Source organism: Bufo gargarizans, chromosome 6, assembly GCF_014858855.1.
Source record: "Bufo gargarizans isolate SCDJY-AF-19 chromosome 6, ASM1485885v1, whole genome shotgun sequence".
Taxonomy (NCBI): domain Eukaryota; kingdom Metazoa; phylum Chordata; class Amphibia; order Anura; family Bufonidae; genus Bufo; species Bufo gargarizans.
In genome coordinates, this window is record NC_058085.1 from 238,065,587 (window position 1) to 238,079,149 (window position 13,563).

The 13,563-nt window shown below is 44.2% G+C and overlaps 1 protein-coding gene across 1 annotated transcript in view; it reads right to left on the bottom strand.

The window, feature by feature from the left end:
• Nucleotides 1-11,288, bottom strand: part of LOC122941333 (oocyte zinc finger protein XlCOF6-like) — a 69,603-nt gene extending 58,315 nt beyond the window's left edge. The window contains exon 1 of the mRNA XM_044298470.1: nucleotides 11,244-11,288. The gene's annotated coding sequence lies outside the window, so the exon portion shown is untranslated. The remainder of the gene's footprint in view (nucleotides 1-11,243) is intronic.
• Nucleotides 11,289-13,563: the final 2,275 nt, after the last annotated feature.

A 13,563-nucleotide genomic window follows, 5' to 3' on the forward strand; every position in this document is an offset into this window, starting at 1 on the left:
ACTGGGGGAGGGAGGTGTATCAGAACTTTTAACTGATCTTGTCTAACAAGACCCTCATGATTGCGTACAATTAATGCAGCAGGAAATGTCTGGTTTTGAACATGTTTATAAAAATCCAGGCTACATGCACACGAACGTTGTTTGTTTCCCTGTCCGTTCCGTTGTTTCTTTTGCGGATAGGATGCAGACCCATTCATTTCGATGGGTCAACAAAAAATGCGGCCAGCACACTGTGCTACCCGCGCGCGTTCCTTAGCCCCGCCAAAAAATAGAACATGTCCTATTCTTGTCTGTTTTAGGCATTGTTACAATGGATCCGCAAAAAAAGAAAGGAAGGATGGCATACAGATGTCAACGTTGTTTTTTTTTTGCGGAATGCATGTAGCCTTATCCTGACTGAGTATTTGGTAGATGGAAGCAGGTTCATGGGAGTGGATGGCCGGTTCCATACTGGATATGCAGTGATCACACAGCACGAGGTAGGTACAGCTGAACCACTCTGACATCATATGTCAGCACAAGCGGCAGAGTTGAAGGAATTCACGTAGGTGTGCAAAATGGCCAAGGGGAAGAAGGTGAACATCTACACAGACTCAAGGTACGCTTTTGGTATTGCACATGACTATGGCCCTATTTGGCGGGCCAGGGACTTCCTAACATCTGCAGGCCAGCCTATAAAGAATAAAGACTCTATACTAGAACTTATGAACTCTCCGTTCTTACTAGAGGAAGTTGCCATCATCAAGGTCAAGGCACACACCAGGCACACCACGGTGGAGGCAAAAGGTAACGATCAAGCTGAGAAAGCGGCCAAACAAGCCGCACTACAGCCCGTAAAGACTGTCCCCACCCCGGTAAAAATCCTGAAGCCTGAAGACGTGTCTGTAAGTATGCTCCAGAAAATGACTGATCAAGCCCCTCCTGAGAAAAAAGAACTTTGGGCAAAGCACGGGGCCAAGGCTGATGTACAAGGAATCTGGAGAAACAAAGAAAGGATATGTTTACCTCGTCCAATGTATCCTGCTATGGCACAGGAGGCCCATCTGTCTAAAAGTACTATGGTAAGTGTTGTAAATGCTGGTTAGATTGCACCAGGGTTTTCCACAGTAGCAGCTCGGTTTGTACATAATCCTGGTCAACATGTGCCTGTGCTGCAGACCGCAAATTGCCATCTGCAATGCATGGGTAATGTTCATGTGCATGGCTGGTCGTGGGGGGGGGGGGGGGAATTGGGGTGCAAACTGTGCAATTGCTTAGGGCCTCCATGGTCTGAAGGGGTCCCCTGCTTCAGAGCTGCTTTTCAACTGAACGTCTGTGGAACCAACGGGCGGACAGCTGAAAATCTGCACTTTACAATGTCCATTCCCCTTCCTGTATACATAACACAAGTCATTATGATAGTGCAGCTCCGGACACCAGCAACACTCTTCTACTGGAGCTGTGGGACCTGCCATGATGTCACATGCAGGAGGCGGAGCTCAGCAGAACAGAGGGGGATGAAGGACCTGCGATGACATCACAATTATATGACCAGAACAGGAGGTGTAGCTATGCAGTAAAGTAAAATAGAAGACCAGTGATGCATGGGAAGAAGTAAAGGATTCAATGTAAGTGCCAGGGAAGTGCTGGGAGCAGGGCCGTCTTTAATACTGATTAGACCCTGGGCACAAGTGCCGCTTCCGCATTCATGGGTCCATACTTTATTAAACGCCTCCGGACCGCCTAACGCAGGAGGAGGCGGTCGATTCATTCCTCATAGATGCATCCGTGCGTCATCTTGCGAGACACGAGATTACGCACACAGCCGGCCCGCGTCGACAAAAGTTAAAGGAGTATTTAGTCACCAGCCTGCCAGTCAATGATCATCGCTGGCAGGCTGTCAATTTTCAAAAAAACGAATCAAAAGCCATTTAACACCTTATATTTATAAATATAAGGTTTTAAATGGCTTCTGTGCTCCTCTACTGGTCATTTTCGTCGGTTGGTCCCAGCAGAGGAGCACAGATCACTGTAAGTACACAAACACCACACATTTAGCCCAAGATCGCTACTGCATCAGCATTGGTACTTTTATAGTATCTGTAAGTGATCAGAACTGATCACTGTCAGATCTATAATAGTATTAGTGTCACCTTAGTCCACCCAAAATGCAGTGTTTGCCTGATCAGGCCTGATCAGTCGCCCACACGTGCGTTCACCCACTCCTGCCCCGCCACAGTAACAAAATTTTTATTTATTTTTTTATCAATGCACAATCACTTTACAAGCGCTGCGGCGATAAAAAAAATCTGTTTTAATATTTTTTATCAATCGCAGCGGCTTCCGGTACTTCGCTAGCCTCCCATTTGTAAGACAGGCTTGCTTTTTTTCTTGGGTAGTCTCAGGGAATACACCCTAAATTTAGTTGACCAAATGGCAAGTAAGGGGTATTCATCTGAAGAGGCCTACAGGTTTCTGACCCAGTCGGATGAGGAATGGGAACCCTCATCTGACGAATCCAGCGGGTCAGAATACGAACCTGTAGAAAGCAGTGGCAGTCTGACCCAAAGTTCGGACGATGAGGTTGAGGTCCCTGATACCACCAGGCGTACCCGGCCCTGTGTTGCTAGACCACAGGTTGCGCAGGATCCGCTTCAAGGGTAGCAGAGTGGGGCTGGCGCTGTCGGATTACGTGGTGAGGCATACACCAGCAGCGCAGCCCATCCTGGACCTAGTACCAGCACTGCCGTACAACATGGTGAAGTGGCGAGCACCAGAAGGGCAGTTGAAGCTGGTACGGTGGCACGTGCAGTAGTTCCCCCTTCGCACCCACCGCACAGACAGGCCCATAGAGCCCCTAGAGTCCCTGAGGAGCTGGCAAACCCTGATTGGCAGCCCCCAACTTCAGCCGCACCAGTAGTTCCCCCTTTCACCGCCCAGTCTGGAGTTCGGGTTGAGACAGCTCAGATCGGATCGGCACAGTTTTTTTTTTTAGCTGTTCTTGACTGCGGAGCTGGTGGACTTAGTCGTGGCAGAAACAAATCGGTATGCCACTCAATTTATAGCCGCCAACCCAGGAAGCTTTTATGCCCAGTCTTTCCGGTGGAAACCCGTCCAAGTTTACGAATTTAAAACTTTTATGGGCCTTATCCTCAACATGGGCCTAACAAAAAAGCATGAATTGCGGTCATAATGGTCCACAAACCCAATTCATCACATGCTCATGTTCTCTGCTGCTATGTCCAGGACACGATTTGAGACCATCCTGCGTTTCCTGAACTTTAGTGACAACAGCACCTCTCGTCCCAGAGGTCACCCAGCTTTTGACCGGCTCCACAAAATTCGGCCCATTTGTTTTTAGAACAGATTGGCTGCTGTGGCACCGCGCGACCTAGTCGCCGGGGCTTCCCCCAACGGCTCATTACCAACCGTCTTGCAAGGGGGGAGAGGGCTGCCTTGTGTAGCGAAGAACTGCTCGTGGTGAAATGGATAGACAAGCATGACGTTTACATGCTCTCCTCCATTCACGCAGACACGACAATACAAATTGAACGAGCAACCAGTGTCATTACAAAGCCCCTCTCGGTCCACGACTATAATTTGCTCATGGGAGGGGTGGACATCAATGACCATATGTTGGCTCCTTATTTAGTGTTCCGCTGCACCAGACGCTGGTATAAGAAGGTGTCTGTATATTTAATTCAATTGGCACTGTATAATAGTTTTTTTGTTCACAGTAAGGCTGGGAGAACAGGATCCTTCCTCAAATTTCAGGAAGAGATCATCGAGAACCTCCTGTATCCAGGAGGTTCTGTGGCCCCATCCACCAGTGTAGTGAGCCGTCTACACAAGCGACATTTCCCCAATGTTGTTGCTCTAACCTCAACCCAAGCACCACCCCGAAAAAGATGTTGTGTCTGTAGCAGGAGTGGAATAAGGCGTGACACCCTCTATTTCTGTCCTGACTGCCCTGACCACCCTGCCCTATGCTTAGGGGAGTGTTTCTGGAAGTACCACACACAGGTACACTATTAGCATAGGGATTGCATCACACAGGACAGGCACACAGGGCTGTCACAGAGCTGCTGCAAACCTCTCCTTTCACCTGGGACAAAGTGCATAATGTACTTCGCCACATCTCTGGGCGCTTTGCACATTGTCCGATGGGGAAGGAGAGGTTTGTCCAATAAAGGTAAAAAAGGCAAAAAAATAAATAAATCACCGGTAAGCAAAAAAGGTAATGTTCTGTTCAAATGTTATTATAAAGTTCATGTTAATAAATTTATTGCGTTGCGGCCTGTTTTTTTCTTTTTTCTTTAGTTTTTTTTTACCTTCTAGGTGGACCAACCGATGAACCAGCTGCAGCACTGATGTGCATTCTGACAGAAGCATTGCGCTGCTGTCAGATTACACAAAAGTCGGTGTATGCGGCGCTGCAAGATGAGATTTCTCCTCTGCAGTAAAACAGATACGTTTGCCGATGCTTATGAGCTGAGGGGCGGTGTTCATATGCTTTGGCAAACACTTTGTATATATGTATATATATAAAAAATATAAAAAATCCGGCCAATGATTTATTCATCCACATTGATTGATGTAAATGGAGAAATCGGGTTTGCCAGGGCATACGGGCTGAGTGGGTTTGGATGTTGGGCGGAGCTCCTATGTCCTAGCAGACGCCTTTCCCCTCCTTTTTTTTGGCAGAGATTTTTTCATCCACATTGATCGATGCGAATGAAGAAATCTCGGCCCAGAGGCTGAACGAAAAAAAAAAATCTCATTACCCATATGCTCAATATAAGGAGAATAGCAACAAGTCCTAATGCTGGCCATACATGTAATGATTGCGGAGACCCTCAAATGCCAGGGCAGTACAAACACCCCACAAATGACCCCATTTCGGAAAGTAGACACCCTAAGGTATTCGCTGATGGGCATAGTGAGTTCATAGAACTTTTTATTTTTTGTCACAATGATGTTTTTGTTTTTGTCTTACAAAGTCTCATATTCCACTAACTTGTGACAAAAAAAATAAAAACTTCCATGAACTCACTATGCCCATCACGAAATACCTTGGGGTGTCTTCTTTCCAAAATGGGGTCACATGTGGGTTTTTTATACTGCCCTGGCATTTTAGGAGCCCTAAAGCGCGAGAAGAAGTCTGGAATCCAAATGTCTAAAAATGCCCTCCTAAAAGGAATTTGGGCCCCTTTGCGCACCTAGGCTGCAAAAAAGTGTCACACATGTGGTATCGCCGTAAAAGTTGGGCAATGTGTTTTGGGGTGTCTTTTTACATATACCCATGCTGGGTGAGAGAAATCTCTCTGTAAAATGACAACTTTTGTATTAAAAAAAAAAAAAAAGGGAAAAGTTGACTTTTAGAGAGATATTTCTCTCACCCAGGATGGGTATATGTAAAAATACACCCCCAAAAACATTGCCCTACTTCTTCTGAGTACGATACCACATGTGTGACACTTTTTTGCAGCCTAGGTGGGCAAAGGGACTCAAATTCTATAGAACACCTTTAGAATTTCACAGGGCATTTTATTTATTTTTTTACACATTTGGATTTCAAACTACTTCTCACGCATTAGGGCCCCTAAAATGCCAGGGCAGAATAAATACCCCACAAGTGACCCCATTTTGGAAAGAAGACACCCCAAGGTATTTTGTGATGGGCATAGTGAGTTCATGGAAGTTTTTATTTTCTGTCACAAGTTAGTGGAATGAGACTTTGTAACAAAAAAATAAAAATCATCATTTTCCGCTAACTTGTGACAAAAAATAAAAACTTCTATGAACTCACTATGCCCATCAGCTAATACCTTAGGGTGTCTACTTTCCAAAATGGGTCATTTGTGGGGTGTTTCTACTGTCTGGGCATTGTAGAACCTCAGGAAACATGACAGGTGCTCAGAAAGTCAGAGCTGCTTCAAAATGCGGAAATTCACATTTTTGTACCATAGTTTGTAAACGCTTTTAATATTGATGAACTATCCTCAGGATAGGTCATCAATATCAGATCGGCGGGAGTCCGACACCCGGCACCCCCACCAATCAGCTGTTTGAAGAGGAGGCACGCGCCGTGCCAGTACTGTCGCGTCTACAGCGGTGAGCAGGTGTAGTTACACCTAACCATCCCATTCATTTCAAGGGGACGGATCGTTCCTATACACTTGTATAGGAGTGATCTGTCCCATTGAAACGAATGGGATCGTCAGGTGTAATTACACCTGCTCACTGCTGCAGAGGAGACGGTGAGTAGGTAAACAGTGAAGCGGAGGCAGCTCTGGCACGGTACGCGCCTCCTCTTCAAACAGCTTATCGGCGGGGGTGCCGGGGTGTCGGACCCCCGCCGATCTGATATTGATGACCTATCCTGACGATGTCATCAATATTTAAAGCCCGGAGAACCCCTTTAACTAATACAGAATGCTTACTAAAATGTGGATTGAGGGGTTAAAAAATAAATAAAAAAAGATATAAAATTAACTCGCCTCATCCAATTGATCGCACAGCCAGACTTCGTCTTCTTGCTTATTCTTTCAGGACCTGCAAAAGGACATTTGATGACGTAATTGCGCCATGCAGTTCCTACTGAATCAAAGGTCCTTTTGCAGGTCCTGAAAGAATAAGCAAGAAGACAATGCTGGCTGTGCGATCAATTGGATGAGGTTATAAGGGAAAAGTTATAAGGGAAAATAATACAGTGACTACACTTTAATGGGGTCCGGGGTTGCTTTCATCCCTATCATCTCCTAGCAACCATGAGTGAAAAATCAAACCGCATGCGCACATGCTTTTTCACGCAGACCCATTCAATTCTATGGGGCCTGTGTTGCGTGAAAAACGCAGAATATAGAACATGCTGTGATTTTCACACCATGCACAAGTGATGGGTAAAAATCACCGGTCATCTGCACAGCCCCATTGAAGTGAATCGGCCCAGATTCAGTGTGCAATGCGTTCACCTCACGCATTGCACCCGCACGGAATTCTCCCCCGTGTGAAAGGGGCCTTACATTCTCCCGCACTAGATGCTAAGTAACAGCATCAGAACACCAGGGAGGAAACATCAGCTTTTCTCCCTGGGCGTTCCTTTTCCCTGGCTGTAGCGCTGTCCATTCGCAGTGCACCTTCTCCCTGGCTGTGACGTTTCTGCACTACGATTGGACAGCACTACAGCCAGGGAGAAGGAACACCCAGGGAGAAAAGCTGATGTCTCCTCCCTGGTGTTCCGATTCTGTTACTTAGCATCCAGCGCGGGAGAATGTAATGGGGACCACAGCGGCACAACGGAGCGGCTCCCAGAAATAATAGTACGTGCAGGGACATCCCCCATGTATGCCCTACATGTCCTGCTACTTAGTTAATAAAGTATGGACCCATGAAAGGTCCTCCAGTGGCCAGCGGGGCTCAAGAGGCAGTTGCCTTGGGTCCCCCAGGAGCAACTGGGCCCGGGGCAGCTGCCCCTTTTGCCCCGCGTTAAAGACTGCCCTGGCTGGGAGTTGTAGATGTCAAGATGAGGTATGAGGAGAGGACTAAAACTCCCAGCATGTCCAGCTTGTTATGTAATATCAGAGTAGATTACAAGAGGTATAACGAGAGAACTACAACTCTCAGCATGTCCAGGCCATTATTATGTAATATCAGGGTACATTACAACACCCTGGATTTGCTGGAAGTTGTAGTCCTCTCCTTTTATACCTCCTCTTATAATGTACTCTGATATTAAATAAAGGCTTGGATATGCTGGGAGTTGTAGTCCCATCCTCTTATATGCCCCCCTGTAATGTGCTTTGATATTAAATAATAATGGCTTAGACATGCTGGGAGTATAGTCCTCTCCTGTTATACCTCCTGCGGCAATGGCCGTCCAACTTCACAAGCCTCAGGCCGCTAGACCTCAATCTGTGAGCCATTAGAACAGCGCAAGAAGCCGCAATAACATCAACGCAACCTCCTGCGCTGGGTCTCGCATGATGACGTGTTCCCGTCAGACCCAGAGCACGAGTGGTGATGTCATTGGTACCGCATGCATCAGGACGCAGCAACACAAGCCACAGATAAAACTGGCGGCGGGGAAAACGGGAGGGAGGTGTTTATTTATTTAGTTATTTTTTATACTAAATGTATCAGCTGTTTGAGGAGACCGTGTGTGCTGTGGTGCGCACGTGTCATCTACCTTCTCACCGCTGTATGTCTATGGGACAGCAGCAGTGAACAGCACGCGCCGTCTGCTCAAACAGCTGATCGGCGGGGGTGTCGGACGTCCGACTGTGTTTTTAGCACATTTGATGATGTTGCCCAGGGCCACATTTTGTCTAAAACCGTCCCTGTTCATGTGCATGCTGCTTGCGAATGCGGACCCATTCACTTGAATGGATCCGCGATCTGCAAGATTCAGTCTGCACAGCAAAAAAAATACACATTCTATTTTTTGGCAGTCGTGTGGTCATGGGTGTGAACATGACATCATTTCTGCAGCCTGGCTGGGAAAAGTGAAGCAATGGCTCAGGATGCAATAGGCGAGTAATGCTGGCTCTCTCCTATACTAAGTACAACAGTCTAGAATGCTTGCTGCAATTATACTTACTTTTACATCCCTGCACTAAGCTATACATATATACACAATAGTGATGCTGAGGGTAGTTTTACACTAGTGTTGTTAGTTCTGGCAGAAGACAGCCTGCCGGAGCTTTCTGGATCCAGCGCTGCCGGATGTTACCGCAATGCCTGCCAGCCTCATGGACTATAAATAGGTCTGGCAGATATCCTGCCAATATGCCGGGATTCAGCTGGACAAAAGCCACTGCACACAAATAGATCCCACTATAGTCAATAGGGCCCGGCCTGCATTGCGGTAACATCTGGCTACGCCAGATCCAGAGGGTCCCAGCAGGATGTCCTCAGCCTGAACTAAGAATGTTTTGTAAAAGAAGCCTAATATGATTCTAAAATTAGATACAAACCTGTACTAGATGATATATACTATATATTATATAGAAGATATATAAATTCATATTCGATAATAATACTAACATTACATCCGACCATGTCCTATAAACACACTATAGATGTACACTGTACAAAATGCACACCACACATATAACATAGCCATAATTAGATAGTATTTTGCGCAACCCTGCTATACATTTATAGAGAGCCACGTACCAGATCTGTAGATAGAAACCCAGTATTTTATACAACACAATACACGTTCTAAGCATAAACTACATATAACACTTCTAGCACATAAAACAGTATGACATACAACCCTCCACTACATAACCCAGTATTTTATACAACACAATACACGTTCTAAGCATAAACTGCATATAACACTTCTAGCACATAAAACAGTATGACATATACAACCCTCCACTACATAACCCAGTATTTTATACAACCAAATACACGTTCTAAGCATAAACTGCATATAACACTTCTAGCACATAAAACAGTATGACATACAACCCTCCACTACATAACCCAGTATTTTATACAACACAATACACGTTCTAAGCATAAACTGCATATAACACTTCTAGCACATAAAACAGTATGACATACAACCCTCCACTACATAACCCAGTATTTTATACAACACAATACACGTTCTAAGCATAAACTGCATATAACACTTCTAGCACATAAAACAGTATGACATATACAACCCTCCACTACATAACCCAGTATTTTATACAACCAAATACACGTTCTAAGCATAAACTGCATATAACACTTCTAGCACATAAAACAGTATGACATACAACCCTCCACTACATAACCCAGTATTTTATACAACACAATACACATTCTAAGCATAAACTGCATATAACACTTCTAGCACATAAAACAGTATGACATATACAACCCTCCACTACATAACCCAGTATTTTATACAACACAATACACATTCTAAGCATAAACTGCATATAACACTTCTAGCACATAAAACAGTATGACATACAACCCTCCACTACATAACCCAGTATTTTATACAACACAATACACGTTCTAAGCATAAACTGCATATAACACTTCTAGCACATAAAACAGTATGACATACAACCCTCCACTACATAACCCAGTATTTTATACAACACAATACACGTTCTAAGCATAAACTGCATATAACACTTCTAGCACATAAAACAGTATGACATATACAACCCTCCACTACATAACCCAGTATTTTATACAACACAATACACGTTCTAAGCATAAACTGCATATAACACTTCTAGCACATAAAACAGTATGACATACAACCCTCCACTACATAACCCAGTATTTTATACAACACAATACACGTTCTAAGCATAAACTGCATATAACACTTCTAGCACATAAAACAGTATGACATACAACCCTCCACTACATAACCCAGTATTTTATACAACACAATACACGTTCTAAGCATAAACTGCATATAACACTTCTAGCACATAAAACAGTATGACATACAACCCTCCACTACATAACCCAGTATTTTATACAACACAATACACGTTCTAAGCATAAACTGCATATAACACTTCTAGCACATAAAACAGTATGACATACAACCCTCCACTACATAACCCAGTATTTTATACAACCAAATACACGTTCTAAGCATAAACTGCATATAACACTTCTAGCACATAAAACAGTATGACATACAACCCTCCACTACATAACCCAGTATTTTATACAACACAATACACGTTCTAAGCATAAACTGCATATAACACTTCTAGCACATAAAACAGTATGACATACAACCCTCCACTACATAACCCAGTATTTTATACAACACAATACACGTTCTAAGCATAAACTGCATATAACACTTCTAGCACATAAAACAGTATGACATACAACCCTCCACTACATAACCCAGTATTTTATACAACCAAATACACGTTCTAAGCATAAACTGCATATAACACTTCTAGCACATAAAACAGTATGACATACAACCCTCCACTACATAACCCAGTATTTTATACAACACAATACACATTCTAAGCATAAACTGCATATAACACTTCTAGCACATAAAACAGTATGACATACAACCCTCCACTACATAACCCAGTATTTTATACAACACAATACACGTTCTAAGCATAAACTGCATATAACACTTCTAGCACATAAAACAGTATGACATACAACCCTCCACTACATAACCCAGTATTTTATACAACACAATACACGTTCTAAGCATAAACTGCATATAACACTTCTGCACATAAAACAGTATGACATACATGGAGTTACATGGTTACACACAGTGATCCCACAGCACAATAACAAGGAAGTTACACATACCCCGAGGTCAGGGTCGTGTCCAGCAGGGAAATGCTCTTAGTCACATGGTCTTCAGCGGTCACGTGATTCTCTGTGCGTTTCCCTTCTGCTCCTCAAAGCAAGGGAGAAGCTGAGGGAGGTCACGTGACTGCACAGGGGGATGGGGGGGGGGGTGTTAACCCTAACGCAGCTGGTTAAAGAAGGAAGAGGGAGAAGTTGCTGCCAGCTATCACTGGTGCAAAGTAAGGAGAGCCATAGGAAATCCTGTGAGGCACAGGGGACATGGTGGGCAGGGTTGTCAATTAGAATATTTCTTTTATATGGACATCTTATCCCAAAATCACGGGCAGCCAACATTTTTTACTGACAAATTGGAAAACCATAACAAATTATAAAGATTCTAAGTAATGCATGTCTGTAGCTCAGTATTCTGATAACAACTCTACCACCGGCCTAAAAAAATCATTGATACATTTTTTTATTTTTTTTTCACAGACACAGGAAAATAGTCGCCTTTTTTTACAGACTGTCCAGAATTTGACTGTACTGATGGTGTGCAGTCTGTTTGAGAGAGGGGGGCATACAGTACATCCACACTGACCAAGAACATGGTTTAGCCCTCATGCACACCACCGTATGTGATTTGCGGTCCGCAAATTGCAGATCCGCAAAAAAAAAAAGTATGGCATCATCATTGAGTACTGTCTGCACGTCACTGATGTCCTCCTCAACTGGCTCTGGGTCAGGAGCCTGACCGCTCCCAACACCAGCTCCCACACCACTCTCCTCATCACTACTTGCCTGCCTAGTGGAGGAAGCGGCGGATGTCTCCTCCACATGTTGGCTTGCCAGTAGCTGCTGACTGTCTTCTAGTAGCCCACAGCATACAATACTTCTCTGGCTGAGGGAACAGAAAAGGACAGAGATAGGTCGAGGACAGGTGAGGGCAGAGGGCCTGCTCCCGGGCCATGCCAACTAAGGGTTGTGTCTCACTAACCCAGTGACTCTTGGCTGGGGGTGTCTGATGTCACTTGCAATGAAGTCGAAGATCGAGTCAACCATTCAAGAACAGCTGGGTTTCTGATCACGACACTACCGCTAGCTGACACTAGGAGCTCAGGCCTCTTGAAGTGACCCCTGCTGCCACAGCCCCCTACTCTGCTGCAATATCTGCCTGCGGCAGAAACATTTAGGTCTCTGCCACTCTCCTGTGCAGGGCCTGGCACTTCTCTGTCTGACACACTGTTAGATCAAATAAATAAATAAATAGAAAATTAAAACACCCTGTAATTTTCTCACTTCACCACACAACGGCTTATAAGCCCCTTTCCCCCTACTAATGCACACAAAAAAGGGGCTTTAAAACAGATAACTGCACCACTGAACGGCAAATATATATATTTTTTTCCACTAATACATGCCACAAAAGGTTTTAGAACATATAACTGCACCACTGAACTGAAAATATATTTTTCTTTTTGCACTAATACACGCCACAAAAGGCTTTAGAACATATAACTGCACCGCTGAACGGCAAATATATTTTTTCACTAATTCCCCCAAAAATATATATATCACACGACCAGGTGTCTATGATCAATGCTAATTATACAATACTGATACCAAGGGGATCACAGACTAATTTACAAATCGGTATCTCAATAAAACATTTAAGTCATACTTATTAAAAGGCCCAAATAATACCGGTAAATAAGAATCAAAATCGCAAAAAGCCACCGCAGATGTTGCTAAATACATATACAAGTTGTGGTTTGTATGACTATGTCCCAGGCACACAAAGGTAATGATAGGAAAGAATAGAGGAGGATAAAAAAGGGTAGGAGGGACATAGGTGCTGGGTCTCTGACCCTACCTAACCCTATGTTTACCTCCTCATATCTATGTGTCCCTAGTTATCCCTATCAATGGCCGGCGATGACTGCCCAGCTTCGTCCAAAAGAATAGAAAGGGAAAAATGGGTACACTATTGTCCACTTGAAAAAAAAAAATACCGTCCCAACGTGTTTCTATGGCATAGGCCAAGTCATCAGGGAACCATTTGGTAAGATAGTATTCAAATGCTTATATGGCCCCAATATTAGGGCCAAAATCAACAATCATAAAGTACATGGCGGTGATCAGTCGCCAGAAGTGAATACTTTTCTATCCGTAGTTGAAGTACGTGGACAAGTAGGTCTCGTGGCACATAACATCCTGTGTGTGGCAGAACCAACGAGAGTCTGCCGACGCAACTTTTTAAAGTCGTGCTGAGACGCCAAA